Consider the following 11,801-nt stretch of genomic DNA (forward strand, 5'->3'; position numbering starts at 1 on the left):
TGTGTATTTAATGTATTTTGATCATGAGAAGCGAAGATGTATGTTGTTTGTGGATGTCACAAAGGTATCGGAACAGCATGAGCAAGTGATTGATGATGATGATGATGATGATGATGATGATGATGATGATGATGATGAGGCTGTTAGAGTGGACCAAAGTTCTGTTGGTATGAATTATCAAAACCAATAGTGAAGAGATGGTGAGGCTAACGCTATTGTTCTATACGTAGAGAAAGAAAAAGGAAAGGGTGAAGAGGGCGATTCTGAAACTTTAGGACATGAAGAAGGTGATGAATATGTTGAACCACGACTTTTTGTAAGACCTTCTAAGTTTATAGAGCCATGGGAAGACGGTTTGGCTTTAAGTAAATTTCAAGAAATCCCAAACAAGAAAGGCATTGCAATAAGTGGTGGACAGAGCTTCGTTTCCTAACTGTTTTAGTATTACAATTGTGGAGTTGGATAAGGTGCGTTATGTGTTGAAATGTTTTAAACAAGGATGTACTTGGGGTTTAGGAGCTGCAATAGTTCCAGAGACTGAGATTTTCTCGATCCGCCAGCACAACAAGATGCATAGTTGCTCTCGGGCGAGTCAAAGTTCAAGCAACAGTAAGAGGCACGACACTCCGAAATTAGTTGCATCTCTTTTGCATGGTGATTATCAGGGATAGCTGGAAACTCCACGTCCCAAAATTATCAAGGAACTTGTGAAGACCAAATTAGGTGTGAGTGTATCATACTCGACGGCATTGAGAGGGAAACTTAAAGCCGTTAGTGATTTGCGTGGTAGCGCGGAAGAAAGCTACAAGATGCTCCCTTGTTATTTGCACATGTTAGAGATGGTTAATCAAGGTACGAGAACATACGTGCATTTGGATAAGAATAAAAAATTCATGTATTTGTTCATAGCTTTAAGAGTTAGCATTGAAGGGTTTCAAGTCATGAGAAAGGTTATAACTATGGATGAAACATTTCTAAAGAACGGATATAGTGGTGTTCTTGTTTTTGCCTCGGCTCAAGATCCTAATTGTCATCATTATCCCTTAGCGTTTGGTGTTTTTGATGGTGAGAATGATGCGAGTTGGATTGGTTTTTGGAGATGTTGAAACCGTTATTGGGAACTCTTCTGAAATAATATTTATGACTGAAAGAAATGCAAGTCTCATCAAAGCCATAGCTAATTTGTATCCACAGGCTCATCATGGGTATTGTATATACCATTTGTCCTAAAATGTGAAAGGTCATGCTTCCAACTGTAATAGAGATATTGTTGCATGGAGATTTATGGAGTGTAGCAGATTATACACAGTGCCTGAGTTCGAAGTGGGATACAGTTCTTTCAAGATAAGATATCCTTCTGCTGCCAAGTATCTTAAAGAATCTACCAAGATTGAAACATGGGTAAGATATGTATTTCCAGGAGAAAGGTACAACCTAGACACTATCAACAGTGTGGAATCATTGAACAACATATTTAAAGACGCTAGGAGGTACTCCTTAATACCCATGCTTGATGCGATTTTTGGAAAATTTTCTGAATGGTTTAGTGAACATCGGAAAGAGGACGTGTTTGTTTTAGTTGCAAATAAAGTGGTACCTTTTGTGGAGAATTACTTGCACGATTTATGGGGTGTTGTTGAGAAACTGAAAGTGACTGAGCTAAACACTTTTGAGCTTTAATACAATATCAGTGACAGCAACATGAAGCCTTATTTGGTGAATTTTCTTTTGAGGAGTTGTAGTTGCAGGTTTTTTGATATTCAAAAGTACCCTTGTGTACATGCATTGGCCGCTTTCACTAGAGTACCAAAAGACTAGAGATAGATGTAGGGATATCCAAATGCATGAATTGTGTTCAAGGTACTATTGGGCGGAGCCGTGGGCAATGGCGTATTACCAGAAAAATTTTCTAGTACCCGATAAGTCACAGTGGAACGTCCCAGATTACGTGGAAGAAAGAGAACTATAAGCTTTGCGTTTCCTGGAGAAAAGCGACCACCAAAGAGACCTAGGACACAAAATAAAAGGCGGCTGTTTGACCCTTCGGTTTGTACGTCTATTTTCTTGGTTATGCGACAGGGTAAAACTAGTAAAACTATCATATGTCTGGCATATGTAAAGTAAAACTGGTAAAATTAGTGAAACTGATATAACTAATATACTGGTAAAACTGATATATTGAATCACTTGTAAAACTAGTGAAACTAGTAAAACTGATATAAGATGTAAAAGTGACTTAAAAACTGAACCTAACAATGTATGTATCAATAAACGACATAATTAATGTGTTAATGGTGGTTAAGAATACAATTTTCCAAAATATATATATTTTGAGTAGGTATAAAAGAATTCAAACTAGTGTTTCCTTATACATCTAAGTTCACTTTGTAAATAATCACTAAGTTGAGATGAAGAAGTTATAGAATTATAGATTTTAAATATATGAATACATAGAATACTCATAATTATAAGTATATTGACATTAATCAACTAAAAAAATTTTTGTTTAAGAAAGGGTAAAACTAATTAAACTAAAAAAACATCAAAAGTACAATTATTTGCAATTGTGGCACAACTACAATCTAGGGTACAACTATGTGTGAACACAAATGCTGTCCACGTGGCAACTTGTTGTTGGTGCAATTGTTTTTCTCGAAACCTTTTGAAAATTTGCCCAAAACATTATGAAAATTTGCCCAATAAATTTAAAATTCCCGCCCAACAAAATTTCAAAATTTTTAATTTTTTGAAAAAAAATAAAAAAAAAATTTCTCATTCATCTTCTTCTTTTCTCTCATTCACATCTCTCTCTCATTCATCTTCTTCCTTCTTCTCTCGAGAATTCATCCCTCTTTTTCAATCTCTCTTTCTCAGTCTCACTCTTCACTTATGGTGCGATACTACCTAGGGGAGGATACATACTATATACACATGCATGTGTGTTGTGTTGCTTTATAGGATAATGGTTTCCACATGCGCAAATATTGAGTTGATGCGATTGAGGAAGATGTCAAAAGCTTGAGGAAGGACGTTGAAAAGCACACTGCTAGATTGAGGGAATTCGGAAACCATGACTTCCTCATCTCTCAATGAAGTTGCAGTTGGAAACCAATGCTAAAGAGACTGCCAATCTCTAGGAGCTAGTGTCAAGCCTTATGGGTCGAATAGAGACCTTAGAAGAAATTAGCTTTTGGTTTGTGTAATGCACCTGCAACATTTCAGAGGTGTATGACCTCTATATTCTCGGATTTGATAGAGGAGATGGTGGAGGTATTCATGGATGATTTTTCCGTGTATGGCTCCTCCTTCTCCTCATGTTTGTTGAATCTCTGCAGGGTATTAGCAAGATGTGAGGAGACAAGCCTAGTGCTCAACTGGGAGAAGTGCCACTTCATGGTGAACGAAGGGATAGTGTTGGGACACAAGGGATTGAGGTTGATAAGGCAAAGATTGAGGTCATGGTGCAGTTGCAGCCTCCCAAGTCAGTCAAGGATATAAGGAGTTTCCTTGGGCATGCTGGGTTTTACAGAAGATTCATCAAGGACTTCTCAAAAATTGCAAGACCCCTTACAAGACTGCTGTGCAAGGAGGTCGAGTTTGTCGTTGATGAGAGCTGTCTGGAAGCTTTCAACAAGATCAAGGAAGCGTTAGTCTCAGCACCAATAGTCCAAGCTCCAGACTGGGATCATCCTTTTGAGATAATGTGTGATGCCTCAGATTATGCAGTAGGGGCTGTGTTGGGACAGCGAATAGAGAAGAAACTACATGTCATCTACTATGCGAGCAGAACCCTTGATGAGACACAAGGGAGGTATGCAACAACAGAGAAAGAGCTCTTGGCTGTAGTCTTTGCGTTTGAGAAATTCAGAAGTTACTTGGTGGGATCAAAAGTGGTAGTCTACATAGACCATGCTGCGCTTAGACATATATACTCCAAGAAGGATACCAAACCAAGACTGCTGAGATGGATACTTCTACTCCAGGAGTTTGATATGGAGATTGTTGACAAGAAGGGGATAGAGAACGGCGTTGTTGATCACCTGTCCAGAATGAGAATAGCAGATCCAATCCCTATTGATGACTCTATGCCTGAAGAACATCTTATGGTTGTTGAGATATGCAAGAAGATGCATCAAACAGGAATGGCTATGAAGAAGATTCAATGTCTAGCAGTCAATTCAGAGAGTATGCCCTGGTATGCGGATGTGGTTAACTACAAGGTCTGTGGAGAGATTCTTGCAGACATGGATCCTTATAGGAAAAAGAAGTTTTTCAGAGATGTCAACCACTACTTCTGGGATGAACCTTATTTGTACAAGAGGGGTTCAGATGGGCTGTTTAGGAGATGTATAGCAGAAGGAGAAGTACAGGGAGTGCTTGAGCACTGTCATGGATCCGCATATGGAGGACACTTCGCTACATTCAAGACAGTTCAAAAGGTTCTACAAGCAGGCCTTTGGTGGCCAACGTTGTTCAAGGATACAAACAGCTTCATCACCAAGTGTGACGCTTGTCAGAGGATGGGTAACATCAACAGAAGGAATGAGATGCCTCAGAACCCGATTTTGGAAGTGGAAATTTTTGATGTTTGGGGAATTGATTTCATGGGACCGTTCAACCCTCCATCAAATGGCAACGTCTACATTCTGGTCGCAGTTGATTATGTCTCAAAATGGGTTGAAGCCATTGCAAGTCCTACCAACGATCACAAGGTTGTTCTGAAACTGTTCAAGAGCATCATCTTTCCCAAGTATGGAGTACCGAGAGCAGTTATCAGTGATGGTGGTACACATTTCATCAACAAGGTTTTCGAAAGCATGTTGAAGAAGTATGGTGTGAAGCATAAGGTGTCTACAGCCTACCATCCCCAGACATGTGGACAGGTTGAGGTCTCCAACAAGCAAATAAAAGGAATCTTGTCAAGAGTTGTTGGGGCTTCGAAGAAAGATTGGTCTACCAAGTTGGATGACACTCTATGGGCGTATAGGACAGCTTTCAAGACACCAATAGGAAGGACGCCTTTTCAGTTGGTGTATGGTAAAGCATGTCATCTCCCTGTGGAGATTGAGTATAAGGCGCTTTAGGCTATCAAGCTTCTGAACTTGGACATTGATGCAGCCCAGGCAAAGAGAGTTCTTGACATCCATGAACTTGAGGAAATCAGACTTGATGCCTTCGAGAGTTCCAAAATCTATAAGGAGAGAACCAAGGCTTTTCATGATAAGAAGATTGTCGTTAAGGAGCTTAAGGCTGGAGATCACGTCTTGCTGTTTAATTCCAGACTTAAGCTATTTCCTGGAAAGCTCAAGTCTAGATAGTATGGACCGTTTGAAATCAAGGATGTTTTGCCATTCGGTGCGATCACTCTCCTGAACAAGGATGGCAGCGAGTTCACTGTGAATGGTCAACGTGTCAAGCGTTACCTAGCTGATCAAGAGACACAAGAGGGGTCCTCCATACCTCTCTATGAGCCTCCCAGAGCCTAAAATGCATAAAAGTCAAGCTTAGTGACTTTAAACAAGCTCACTTGGGAGGAAGTCCCAAAGGTATCCCTGTACATATCGCTTAGGACTTTTTGTGTTTTTGATTTTTGTTTTTGGTTTATTGATGATCAGGATTACATGTTAAGGGAGTTTGGACATGCATATCAGAACAGTTAAAGGAGAGTGTGATGGCGGATGTCGAATCAATGATGATAGAGAGAAAAAAATGTTGGGGTTGTAACTTCAAGGGGAGTTAAAAAAAAAAAAAAATGTGGCATTTACTCGATCCCCTCATCTCCAACACCCATTTACCCATTCATTTTCTTATCCTCTCAATTATTCTCCCATCTCTCTTTACACCCACACAACATCCATCCTTCTAATCCTCACCACACACTCGATTTTCATCATCTCCAATCACTCCATCACTCGATCCTCGACCTCAACAAAGCTTACTCGACCGCCGTCACCACTCGTACTCACCATTGCTTCACTCGACGCAGTTTCAGGTCTCTGTCATCATCGCTCGACCCGACAAACCCGTCCTCCGAAGCTCACTCGACCGGCGCATCCACACTCGCGCACCGACAAGTCACTCCAGCCACCATCTCGTTCCTCGCCACTCGACTGAACTCAACGGGTTTTGCAACCTCCTCCCTCGACGTGAACCGCTCGAGTAACTCAAACCTCGTTGTTTACTTGGCGCGTGTTGCTCAATCGACCGACTTGAGAAGCCTCACTCGACCGGCGCATCATTACTCGACTTGTCTTCACCGGATTCTCGAAGGAGTCACTCGACGGGAGCCACCCGACCATCGTCACCTTCTCACTCGAGTAACCTCATCTTCTCACTCAACCGCCGTCATTACTCTCATTCGATCGGGACTCCATTCACTCGACCGTGTACCTACTCACTCGAGCTGCTCTCCCAACCAACAAGAACTCGACCCACTTTGTCTTCACCGCACCTTACTTGACCAGTCGTACTCGACCCTTACTCGACTCACTTTCGTCTCCTCCGATTCCACCAGCCAAGCGAGCTCCTCGCCACTTGACAGAACAAGCTCGGTCACTCACCCCCCCCACTCGACCCGCGAAGAGCGTAGAATCGGGGTCACTCACCTCCCCACTCGACGTGCATCACTCACTCGATGAGTCAAGCTCCCAAGCTTCACTCGACCACTCTCACCGTCGCCTCACTCGAGCATAGAAGCCCTCACCGCATCCTCGGCTAACGGAAACTCTACTCGGCAGTGCACTACCTCACTCGGTCACTTAATTCACTCGTCGGAGAAGCTACTCTACGGAACCGGCTCTCAACCACTCAAGCTCTAACTTCTCCTCCTGCAGTTCACTCGATGCAAGCAGCCACCACACGAGCTTCCCATTGATACTCTTCATACGCGTGTGTACCTCGACCGAGCACAAGGTCACTCGACCGAACCCAGCTGGATACTCACTCGACCGAGAAGTGCAAAAGTGATAAATTTGCTAAGTGTTACTTCTCTTGGCATTTCTCTATATACATTGGCTATTTTATCTTGATATTTGGCACACTAACGAGCTAATTTTTAGCTTTGAGTTTCAACTGTTTCAGTTTCACAATGTCAAGAGATTTGTTGCATGAAATGCGTGAGAAGTATGGTTGTAAAGCAACAGAGCGTGCATCTCCTCAGTCTATGTCCAAGGTCTATATGGAGAAGAAGAAAGCTGCATATGAGAGAGCGTCTGGTGTTGGTCCTTCTCAGGCAAGAAGCAGAGCTAAGTCTTCGGGTAAGAAACCAATGGAGCTGCAGGATGATGACAGTGATTATGAGCTTGAAGAGCATCCACCTGTCCCAGCTCGCAAGTCAATGCAGAAGAAGAAGACAGAGAAGTGGTTAGCCCCGGGAGAGTATTACAAGCTGTTTCAGCAGCATGAGTTTCAGGGCACGAGGTATCCTTGCCAGCAGACGATGGATGAGCTGGCTATCTCGAGTGATGTCGAGTATATGTTCGAGCATTGTCATCTCAGCACACTCATGACTAGTCCGCGAAATGCATACCGAGAGGAGACAATTCAGTTCCTCTGTACGCTTGCCATACATCTTTATGAGGATGATCCGGACATAGAGTCGGATGGAAGATTGGGATACATCACCTTCACCATCCATGAGCATGAGTATCTTCTGACCATCAGAGAGCTGGAAGGTTTGTTTGGATTCCCTAATGGAACAGGGACTGGGCAGAGGATTCATAGGGATGAATTGTTGGCTCTTTGGGAAACGATTGGGAATGATAAGAAGTTCGCTTCATCTAGGACCAAGAGCAACCACATCAGAAGTCCAGTTATCCGCTACTTCCATCGATCAGTTGCAAACGTGTTCTTCGCGAGGGAGACAACAGGGACACTGATCAATGGGGAGCTGGAGATGATTGATCTTGCACTTAAAGATCTCTTGTTAACAGCAGTAGATGTGACACTACTGCGAGGTGATACGACTGATACATCCCCCTCGTTCACTATGTTGCACCAGCTACTCAGTTACAGAACTTGGGTAGTGAAGCTGAACAGTTGCAGAACTCAAGGAGTTATGTGTATGGGAGGGTTGGTGACAGTCATCTTAGAAGCTTGTAGCGTCCCGCTGAGTTCAGAGCCTATTGCACCGAGATTCATCGACATTCAGAATTTGAGGCAAGCTCAATGGTTGCATTGGGAGAAACGCAACGGGTTATATATGTACTACTTCACTCACCCTGCGCATGGTGACGTGCGATTTTTGCTTCCTTGTATTGCTTTCACTAGGATACTCGAAGGAAGCAACATTGAGTTTACTCCCCCTGCAGAGGCTCTCTACACGACAGATGGTGAGGAAGCGATGGAGGTATCTAAGAAAGAGGATGATGAGATGGAAGAAGATTCAGATGAGTACAGACCAGAGAGGTACCACTTCAAGGACTACACAGCGCCTAGACAAGGCAAGAGTTTGGTGGAAGCTCACAAGCGTATCAATACGCTTCAGAAGTGGAACATGCTGCAAGACAAGGCAATAAAATCTATGAAGTCGAAGATGAAGAGCTTCATGAGTAAGTTTAGCTGCGCCTCCATCACCACAGCTTTTGCAGACACTACTCCGCAGGATGGTAGACCAATGCAGCGTCGTTTGTCCACGAGTGATGTCCCAGCACGCTACAGAACTCCTTCTCCATCACGTTATTCCCCTTATGAGTATAGAGAGCATAATGTTTCTTCTTCTCCTCTGAGACAGTCCTCCCCTGAGCTTAGGGCTAGCAAAAAGAAGGAGAAACGGAAAAAAAAGAAGGCAGCGAGACGGAAGGCAAAAGTCAGTTCATCACACTTGTCAGCGGAGCATCATGTTGAGGATCTGACCATGGATCAAGCTGAGGATCACATTGAGGACCTGACTGTTGATCCAGGTGCGTATCATTTCCAAGACCTCACTGCGGATCCTGTCGAGCAGAACGTTGAGCATCCTACAGAGGCCCCTCATGCGCAGCCTGCACCAGGTGCTTATACAAGCGAGTCCATGACTCAATACCTGGATTGCTATTTTCAGTAAGGTACCACTCCAAACCTTCATCTGTATATACCATTGCATTTTCATACTTTTGTTTGTTTGATTCTCAAACAAACTCTCAAATTTTAATTACACAAGAGACTGTGTAATTTAAGTTTGGGGGAGGGTTTGGGATGACATTTGATGTTGTGTTCTCTTTTCTTATTTTGAATTTTTAGCATATAATTTGCATTCATATATGTGCATTGAAAACCCCTAAAAATTTGAAAAATTTTCAGAAAAAATCTTTAAAAACAGAGTGATCATGTAGCTTGCATTTGCATATTAGGATTGAGTCTAGATTGTTTCATGTAGGACTGTTGCATTAGCATAGGGGGCGATGATGAGTTACACCGTGTTGATTTGCTATGATTCACTAGTTGAGATCAATGCCCTAGTTGTTAGCTTTTTGATGCATGATGATTGAAGTTGAAGTAAGTCTGAAACAAACTTGGAATTCATGAAGAGCATTCTTGAACTTGGTTGAAACATGTTGTGATATGATCTCATTCCTTACCCTATAAGAACTTAATCTTGACTTGCAAATATCTGGTTGTGTTTTGCTTGCATGCTCATGGTCACCATATACATATTTGGATCATCTTCCTCCTTTCACCACTCTTGTTGATCCAAGTAGCTGATCTTTCTTTTGATCAGTTTGCCACACCCACAGCCTATCCTTTTCTTTCAAGCCAATTGATAATTTTTGAGTGGTAGGTCTTTTACCGGATTATGCTTGGGGAGAACGTGTTAGGTATGAGCCGACAGGATTAAAATCTTGAGTAGTTCTGATTTTCACTTTCAAATCAGATAAAACTAGGTCGGGATTCTTACTTGGGTTTGGGATTGGAACGATTGTGGAAAGAAAGAAAAGAAACAGAAAAAGTTGTGTCCTTAGGAGGAGAATGTTTTCTGGAAGTTTATACTCTAGTGATTGATTTTTGTGGGGTTAGCATGATATACAGAGAATGGTTTTGGGATGTTAAGAAAGATAAAAAGTTTTGATGTCTTATAACGTAAGAAGAAAACAGAACCATAGTTAAGAAGAAATCCCCTATCCACTAGTATTGATAAGAAACTTCTCCTAAGGCAAAAAGAAAAAAAAATGGGATTGATGTTGAAGGGTAGACATAGGGATCATCCGGGTTTAGATGATTAGGAGTAAGCACTTGGGAACCATTGGGTAATCAATGTTTTATTCCTGTATGCATTGGTTGGTCCTTACCTTAAGCATTCTCCCTAAAGCTCAATCCATTCACTGAGAGATCCTTGTCCTGAAATTGTTTAAACCCTCATGATTCTCAAAACCTTTTTCTGCCTAGCCAAGTGAGTTTGTTAAGCCTTGCACAACCAGATTCATATACTTGAGTAATGAATGTTAAAAGGAATGAATGATTTGAATTCATGTGTAGATCAAGAGATAGAATCAGTTTTGGATTTGATGAGTTTGTCTAAAGTCGTTAAGTAAAGTTCTCTCAGCATGCATCAAAGACTTAGCAACCAGGACATTGATTTTAACTGCTCTATCTTGCACGTTATAGGTTCTGAGACCCCGTTTTCAAACCTCTCTTCCACTTTGTTTCTTTTTGCTTTGCTTGAGGGCAAGCAAAGACTAAGTTTGGGGGAGTTGATAAGTCTGTATTTCATCGCTTTTTGAGCATGCATTCATCATCTTTTCAGCATCATTCACTTGTTGATTCGCATCATATTGATCCCTTTCTGCATGTTTTACATACTTAGGTAGGTTTTATGCATATCATGCATATCTTGCATACATTGTGCATATTTGGAGTGTTTCAGGTACTTAGGAAACATGTAGAGCGAAGCAGAGGAACAAGCGTTACTCGACATGCAAACGATCGAGTGGGACGATCGAGTGAGAAGCAAGGATGCGTTGCAGTTACATCGACGATCGAGTGAGCAGCAGACGTATACGATCGAGTGGCAGATCGAGCAGAAGGGAAGCGAAGCAGAACTACCTGTCACTCGATGCACTCACTCGAGTGACATGATCGAGAAAAGCAAAGAAGTAGCTGATGGTTTTACAGGTCACTCGACACGATCACTCGAGTGACACGATTGAGCAAAGCAGAGAAGATGGTCACTCGAGATGCTCACTCGACCAACTTAGTCAAAACAACCTTTGAACCGCTTTTACGTTGTCGTTTTATGTTTTAAGGTTTTCCCAAACATTGTTATAAATAGGCTTCATTTGGATTGCCCAAGGGATCGAGTTTATTTTTTATTAAGTTTTTGTTGTTAGCCACCAAACGATCCTGAGAATTGTAATCGTGATTTCTTTTAAGTCATTGATATTTTGCAGTTAGTTCTTGAATCATTGTTGTTACTCTTCCTGTCATCTTTATTATTATGCATGTTTTGAACGATTCTTGTTTCATGATGTTTAACATGATTTCTGCGTCTGAGTAGTGTTAGGGTTCTTGAGGATGGGATAGATTAGGTGGAGGATGTTAGTTTGCTAGAGTGTTTATGTTAGATTCGTTTTGTTTCCCTTCTGGACTAGAGTTTTATTAGCTAGTTCTTCTCTGATCAATTGGAACTAGGTCATAGACATTTCATACCCGAAAGGTATATGATGAAATGTCTGAACCAACTAGTGCCAGAGATTTACATGCTTAGCCCAAGAGATTGGTTGTCTAAGATGTTTATTGATTTTAATGAGCTGTTTCTTTATGCCTGTTTACTGCATGTTTCATCAATGAGAATTGAGATTAGGAAGTGTTGTAAACTTGATAGTTTC

The 11,801-nt window shown here is 41.7% G+C and overlaps 1 pseudogene; it reads left to right on the forward strand.

Moving 5' to 3' along the window:
- Positions 1-3,393: 3,393 nt before the first annotated feature.
- Positions 3,394-6,638, forward strand: LOC111829409 (annotated as a pseudogene).
- The last annotated feature ends 5,163 nt before the right edge of the window (positions 6,639-11,801 follow it).

This window comes from Capsella rubella, unplaced genomic scaffold, assembly GCF_000375325.1.
Source record: "Capsella rubella cultivar Monte Gargano unplaced genomic scaffold, Caprub1_0 scaffold_7, whole genome shotgun sequence".
Taxonomy (NCBI): Eukaryota; Viridiplantae; Streptophyta; class Magnoliopsida; order Brassicales; family Brassicaceae; genus Capsella; species Capsella rubella.